Source organism: Puma concolor, chromosome E3 (genome assembly GCF_028749965.1).
Source record: "Puma concolor isolate L17-30 chromosome E3, mPumCon1.1.hap2, whole genome shotgun sequence".
NCBI classification, from domain to species: Eukaryota; Metazoa; Chordata; class Mammalia; order Carnivora; family Felidae; genus Puma; species Puma concolor.
In genome coordinates, this window is record NC_141682.1 from 4,026,447 (window position 1) to 4,034,431 (window position 7,985).

The window sequence follows — 7,985 nt, forward strand, 5'->3', positions numbered from 1 at the left end:
TCTGAGCACACTGTGTCACTCTGGCGACAGGCAGGCAGACAAAGTCCTCCGACGGTGCTTTTCCTTCCTAGAGACAGCCCCCGTCCCGTGGAAATATGAGGCAAGGAGTGATAACAGCCCCCCACCACAGTATCAGAGGGTCTCCACAGCCTGATTTGGGCTTCCCCCCCCTCTACAAGCGCCTCATGCTCCAGCCACCCCAGGTGATCCCTTATGCTCAAAACCTCCCTGCCCCTTCCAGCCACAGGGCCTTTGCTCATGCCATTCCTCCACCGTAAATGCCTTTCCCTTCTTTGTCTAATTGGGAAAATCTTATGCATCCTTTAAGATGCTAACGTCACCTCATTTCCAGAAGATCCCCTGACACCCACCTCCCCAGCAGCATTGACGCTGCCCGCCTCGGTGCCCTCCTAAGTCACTCGTGTGGGTATCCATTTCTACCTGCACTTTGGGCCCCGAGGGCTGGGTCCATACAGAAGGCGAGGCATGCATGCCAGTAAATTATTTTTTAATGAGGAAATACGTGAATGAACACGTCCCACCCGTTTTGGCTTTTGCCCGCTAAGGAAGGACCCCGCACACGTCACGGCCCCCTACCCATCCCCCGCACCCCTCCCTACAAAGGCAAAGACCCCGCTCCGTGAGTCGTGGAATTGACAGGATTCCGGCATCGCCTCCTGAATTTCTCGAAGGGAAATTTCTCCTTCCCTGGATGGCTCCTCCTAAACAATGCAAAACAATCACCTCTTCGTGGCCTCAAAGAAGCTTTGCTCCAATCTCACTGGCAGGTGTCTCCAAAGGAAGGCTCCAGTGCCGAGCCACAGCGTCAGAGAGCTCCGGCGCTCCCTCGATTGCCGGCACAGAACCTGGCGAGCCCTGCGCTGTCAGAGGGAAGGGAGGGGAGCCCTGGGCTCTGGGCCCGACTCCAGAAGAGGACACAGCACCCGCCCATCTGCCTCCTCCTCCGGCCCGCTCCCCCACCCACTGCAATCCTAACGCTCTGCCTTTGCCCAACATCGCATGATTCTTCCAAACACTTGCGTGCCCGCATCTCATGGGAGCCTTCCCCCACCCCTGCAAGGGCACAACGCGGGCCCGGTTGCCCCCACACTGTCCCTCGCAGCCAGGGTACGACCCATCTTACTGGAGCCGGGAGGGGCTGCCCGTGTGCCGCGGCTGGAATCAAAGTTGAGCTGAGGTCCCCGAGCAGGACCACCGCTTGGAAAAAGCCACGCACGGATCAAGGCTGCTGACAGATGTCAGTTTGAAAAAGGCCTCTCCGGGAGAGGGGGCAGCCCGCGGCCTGCCGGTGAAGAATGTAAATTGGCTCATCTTTCTAAAGAGCAGCGTGCTCTGATGCCTGCCGGATTTGGAAACTCAGACTGCACGTCGGGTGGAGAAAAATCAGTGAGTCAGGACCCGGGCTCCCGGTTCCGGTTGTGGCACAGACGGGACGTGTGACCTTGTGCAAAGCGTCAGGTCACTCTGGGAGGCCCTGCAAGAGAAAGATAAGGTAGGACATCAGTGGTTTTCAGCCTGTGGGCGCTCAGAGTTCGTGACATCGAAAATCAAAAGGACTCACATCTCCCAGAGAGCAGCAAAACCAGACCAACACATCTGTGATTATTACAAAGTTCTGTCTTCCCACCTAGATTCCACCTGGTGCCACAAGTTAAGAGGTTCTGCTTCTAAATCAGACACTCTCTGAGCAGAAGAGAAAAGGCGTCTGAAGCTGGAGCCCCGCAATCAGGAAGGTCTGGGTTCAAACCTGCCCTCCCGCCACCCCTGAGTGTGATCTGGGCCTCAGGCTTCGGTTTGTCTACAAAACAGGGCTTATCAGAGGACACACAGTAGGGCAGACAGCATCGTTGTGAAGGCTACCTGACGTGACGCAGTTCCTGGAACATAGTAAGTGCCCAATAATGGGGCACCCGGGTGGCTCAGTCGGTTCAGCATCTGACTTCGGCTCAGGTCACGATCTCACAGCTCATGAGTTCGAGCACCGCGTCAGGCTCTGGGCTGACGGCTCAGAGCCTGGAGCCTGCTTCGGATTCTGTGTCTCCCTCTCTCTCTGCCCCTCCCCCACACTATCTCTCTCTTTCTCTCTCTCTCCCTCAAAATTGTCAACTCTGTCTCAGCCCCATAACTGTCAGGCTGCTACGCTGTCCCAGCCCCGATCCCTGGGACACCGGATTCCCTCCGAGCAAGTTCTAGATGCAGCCCCCTCACCCTCACCTGCTCACCCAGCCCTCCCGCCACATTCCCCCACCTCCCCCCTTCCTGGGCCACCAGCTGGTGAAGCACCAACCCCTTGGGGCAGGGGTTGGGGCCGGCAAACTCCAGCCCTTCGACCCTGTGATTCCACCGAAACCTTGTCCGATGGGATTTTCACTAGAGCACAAAGAATATAGGGGTTACTTGATCTTACGATCTAAGGATCAGCTTGGGGTGGGGTTTTTTTCATCAGTGTCAAGACCAGTGGTCACAAATTTACAGGCCTCCAGCAGCAGTGAAGACTGCTGATACATAAGGGAAGACACTTGGGGAAAGCATCTGACGCTGCATTAGCATAGTTTCATTTCGCTACAGCCATTGACTAAGGCTTGAGGGACAATCGGGCATGGCGGAGACGAAGGCTAACTGGAGACACATGGAGAGCAGCCTCTGGGTTATAATTTGGGATTGAGGGCCCAGTTTCTCTACTTTCTCTGATTTCTCAGATTTTTCCAGATCATTAGACACAATCTGCCAAATTTTAAAATATTAGCTCCATTTTTTTTTCCCCCTCTGCGGGTCGAATAAAAACAGCAGACCAGGTTCAGTCCCCGGGCCATCATTCTGTGAGCTTTCATTGGGCCGCCTCTGCCCAGTGCTGACCGTCACCTCCAGTGTGTGTGAACAAGAGTGAAGAGTGGCAGGGTCACCATGTGTGGTTGTCCAGGGTGTGCACTGCCCAAGGCTACCACACCTAAGAGGCTGCCATTTCCATCGCCGGGATCCAAGCTCTGTACTATGAATTTCAACAGTCTTCCAGCAGAGGGCAGTCACATGCCATGCTCTGACAAGACCAGCTTTCATCACATTTTCATCCGGCGGAAGGGTCTTAAGGCAGGAGGGTCCTTTTCCGATTCCCACAAAGATGTTATAAAAACCAGCCGCAGTCGTGAGGGTGGAGAATATCGAAGTGTATCATTCCCTGCATTATGATTGGGTGGCGAGGTGGTGCAGGCCCCAGAACGGCTGCACTTTTCCGAGCGTGTAAATCAGTGCACTTTGCAAACAGGCTGCACCTCATCAAGCTGAACATGCAAATACCGGACAGCCAGGCATTCCCCTGGGTATGCGCCCAACAGTATGCACACATCCGCACACCCAGAAACACGTTCTAGAACACTCACAGGCACACCGTTTCCAACGGCCCCAACGGGAGCGAGCTCCGATGCCCGTCAGCGATGGGAAGGATCCAGAAGTTGCGGCACAGTAGACGACGATGGAAAAAGAGCAAACCGCCGTTGCAAACCGTCATGCAGACGAACCTCACAAAGGTGGGGCTGTGTGAACGAATCCGGCCGCGAAAGAGCACACCCCGCGTGATGTCACTCGTGTAGAATGTCCGTGGCGGGCAGAACTAGCCTCTGGGGTCGGACATCGGGATGGCACCTTCCCTGGGAAGGAGGGGGCGGAGGGATGGGAGCGAAAGGGCGCCCGGGGGATCTCCCGACGTCCTGAGGGGCTCCTGGGAGGGGGTCACATGGATGAGTTCACGCTGGGAAAATCCACCCGTCTGTACACACTCACGCGTTTGCACTTTTCCATCAGCATGCTGAGTTTCGATCAACAGTGTCACGGTAGATGATCCCACGCGTCACCGGGCAGGGAAAGGCTTCGGAGGAGACGGGGAGAGAAAACCGCCGTCCCAGCCTCTGGGAGTAACGTTCTTTCCCGGGCTGCCGGGAATCACAGACGGTGTGTGGTTGCAGAAGGAGGCCAGCTTCCTTGGATCGGCTGTGTCAACAGGCTGACCTCCCTGATTGGTGAGCAGGAATCCTTGCCTCTGGCTGCGGCTCACATTGTTTCTGGCATTTGCCATTGGCAAGTATCACTGGCCTCTTGTTTTCTGGAAGCAACGAAAATGTTACAAGGTATCGGCACCTCACTGAACAACTTATCACACGGTTGGAGCCCGATGAGATTGATTGGTGTGAGTCCAGCAAGACGGGCGGCCCCCAGTGTGCTCTGGGAGCTCCCCTGAAGCCTTGTGATTCTTTCCGGCCTCCTTGGTCTTTGGGGTGCTTTGCTTCGCACGGCGTGCACCTGCAGTTACTTCGCGTGCACACGCGGATGCTGAGAGCTGCCCGGGGCTTCTGTCCCCAGGTGAACCCTTGGTCACTGACACGCAGGTACTTGGATATGAAGGCCCAGCTCCTCCGCCCGAGCCTGGACAAACCCTCGGGGAGACTTTGCCGAAGAAAACCCCGTCCCCCCTTGGCTTCTTGGTCTCCTCCCCCACCTTGCAGACCACCCTGGGACCGTGACCTCAGAGGACAGCTTGCACACCAATCTCCGTCTCCAGGTTTGCTCCAGGGCAGCCTGACCAAGACGGGAGGGGAAAACGGATTCTAGCGTCGTGGAGATTGCGAAACCTGAGGCTCCTTGGCGGGGACTCCCGCCTCCCGCCTCCCCTACACACATGCCTGCGTCTCAGGTTTCTGCAAAGGCCAGCAAGTGGCTGGCAACAAGCTTGGAAGCGGCCGTCATCATTTCCAGGACTCGCTATTACTCAAGTCGTGATGTTTTCGTTGGGTACACAGACAGGCTCCCACGGGCCATGCACCAGGCCTCCTTCTGGCGTCCGGGCTTGGAACTCAGAACATGCTTTCCCGTAAAAATAACAGCAGGGGCTAACGCGGGGGAGAGCAAAGCCTGTTCCCCAAAGAGCCTTCTTAACCCGTGTGTTGCCGGGCTCCAGTGATTCACGTGCTGATCTGAAGAAAATAAATAAAGGGCTGATCTGAGTTCTGCCCGCCTTCCTCCAGTTCGAGAGGGAGAAGAGCTCGTTCCTGTCCTAGGACAAGGCTTCTCTGCAGTTCAGCGGGTAGGAGCTCACGCCCTGTCATCCGAGTTTATCCGGGATCCACCATGTACCAGCTGTTCGTCTTCAGGCAAGCCACCGGCCCCTTCTGCCCTCCAAATGTCCCCATCCGTCCAACGACACAAGAATGCCAACCTCTCAGGATTATAGTGAGTGCTGTTCAAACATAGCATTGAGTGAGAAGTTGGAATATGAAAAGACTTCCCACATTATTTTTTTTAATCTTTATTTATATTTTGAGAGAGAGTGAGAGAGAGAGAGAGCGAGCATGAGCGGAGAAGGGGCAGAGAGAGAGGGAGACACAGAATCCGAAACAGGCTCCAGGCTCTGAGCTGTCAGCACAGAGCCCAACACGGGGCTCGAACCCACGGACCACGAGACCATGACCTGAGCCGAAGTCGGACGATTAACCCACTGAGCCACCCAGGCACCCCTAAAATATTTTTTTAATATTTATTTATTTTGAGAGCGAGAGAGAGACAGGGAGCATAAGTGGGGAGGGGCACAGAGAGAGAGAGAGAGAGAGCGGGAGACAGAATCCGAAGCAGGTTCCAGACTCTGAGCTGTCAGCATAGAGCCCGACGCAGGGCTTGAACTCAGAAAACCGTGAGATCATGATCTGAGCCGAAGTCGGATGCTCAACCGACTGAGCCACCCAGGCATCCCTAAAATGTTTTTTTAATATTTATTTATTTTGAGAGCGAGAGAGAGAGAGGGAACATAAGTGGGGAGGGGCACAGAGAGAGAGAGAGAGAGAGAGAGAGAGGGAGACAGAATCCGAAGCAGGCTCCAGGTTCCAAGCTGTCAGCACACAGCCCGACGCGGGGCTCGAACTCACAGGCGATCATGACCTGAGCCGAAGTCGGATGCTTACCCGATGGAGCCCCCCAGGTGCCCCAGGAGTTGTTGCACATTATTACCCATCGAAGCAATGCAACGAAAAACGGCACCTCCATAAGAGGCTGGGCAAAAGCAAAGTCTCCCCCTTTACACGGGAGCACCCCATGGTACGCCTACCTCGGAAATACATCTGCCAGCACCTGCTAGAGCTACGTACGTGCCCCATGACGTCCCCCAAGACAAACAAGAGCCCAGACGCACCCGAAGACACGTTCCAGAATGTCCCCTGCGGCCTTATCTGTGACAGGCAAAAGCTGGACACCACCCGGATGTCCCCCGACAGTGAGTGGGTGGTCGCTTGTGGTCTGTTCTGGTGACGGAACCTGGTACAGCAGTGAGAAGAAACAAGTCCCGTCTCCGGCAACATAGTATCTGGGAGTCTGGGAGACGCTATGCTGAGCACGGGAGCCCAGTTATGTTCTAAAATGGGGCAAAACTGTCTCAGTCTGTTCCAGCTGCTGCAACAAAGTTCCACAGCCTGGGTGGCTTATAAACAACAGAACCCTCGGGGCGCCTGGGGGGCTCAGTCGGTTAAGCGTCCGGCTTCGGCTCAGGTCACGATCTCGCGGTCTGTGAGTTCGAGCCCCGCGTCGGGCTCTTTGCTGACAGCTGGGAGCCTGGAGCCTGCTTCGGATTCTGTGCCTCACTCTCTCTCTCTACGCCTCCCCTACTCGTGCTCTGTCTCTCTCTCTCAAAGGTACCACTCCTCCACAGAAGGAACGAAGTACTGCCACAGGCCAGAACGTGGCTGAACTGGAAGGTGGAAGTGAAGGAAGCCACACACGAGAGGACGAGACACGAGAGGACGCATATGGTCTAACTCCGTTTAGATGAGATACTAGGGATGGCAAATCCATAGGGACAGAAAGCCGCGTAGTGATTTTCAGGGGCTGGGGGAGGGGGGAGGGGGATTGGTTACAGGGTTTCAGTTTGTGGGGGGAAAGTTCTGGACCTAGAGCATGGTGATGGTTGCACAATTTGCAGATTCCGTAGTGCCCCTGAATCCTACACTTTAAAATGGTTAAAATGATAGATTTCATGTTACGTGTATTTTTCACACACACACACACACACACACACACACACACAGAGAGAGAAAATTAAATACAGAGTAACCATATGACTCAGCAGTTCCCCTCCGAAGTACGGAGCCAAGAGAATTGAAAGCAAATATCCACACAGAAACCTGTCCAGGACCGTTCACAGCGGCATGATTCACAACAGCCAATGGGTGGAGACGATCCAAATGGCCCTAATGAGTGGATGCGTGAGTTTCCTCCGGCTGCCGAAAGGCACGGCCACAAACCAGGTGATTTCAAACCACAGAAATGTACGGTCTCCCAGCTCTGGAGACCAGACGACTGAAACCAAGGTGTCGGAGGCGCCTCGCCCCTCCGGGAGCTGGAGGGGGCTCCTCTCTTGCCAAGCTCGGCATTTCCTAGGCTGTGACTGTGTCACTTCAATTTCTGCCTCTGTTGTCACGTGGCCGTCTTCTGTGTATCTTATTAGGACACGAGTCATCAAGGGCTTGATCCTCAGTATGACTGTATTTTATTAGTTACATGGGCAACCACCCTGTATCCAAATAAGGTCAGGTTCTGAGGTACGGAGGGCTGGGATTTCAACATTTCCTTTTTGGAGGACACAATCCAGCTCCGAACAATGGACCGACGCCATGCGGTCTGTCCGTACAAGGGAATACTGTCCAGCCATAAAAGGAACGGAAAGCCTGCAAAACGTAAGGCCTGAAAACATGCTGCTGAGAGAAAGAAGCCGGACCCACAAGATCCCGTGTGGTGTGATTCCACTTGTGCAAAACACTCAGAGCAGGCGAATCCGGAGACAAAGTGGATGTGAAAGCTGGAGGGAGGGAAAGAATGAGGACGGGCTGCCTAATGGGTCTGGAGTTTATTTCTGGAGTGATGGAAATGCTCAGGAATTTTATAGTGATTAACTGTTGTACAAAATTATGCACACACTAAACACTAGTGGA

At 54.7% G+C, this 7,985-nt stretch overlaps 1 long non-coding RNA gene across 1 annotated transcript; it reads right to left on the reverse strand.

Annotated features, from left to right (window-relative positions):
- Positions 1-493: 493 nt before the first annotated feature.
- Positions 494-4,293, reverse strand: LOC147572865 (uncharacterized). The gene is made up of 2 exons (XR_015245700.1): positions 3,399-4,293; positions 494-1,495 (listed from the first exon to the last, which is right to left on the reverse strand). It is a non-coding gene; the product is annotated as an uncharacterized LOC147572865 (long non-coding RNA).
- Positions 4,294-7,985: the final 3,692 nt, after the last annotated feature.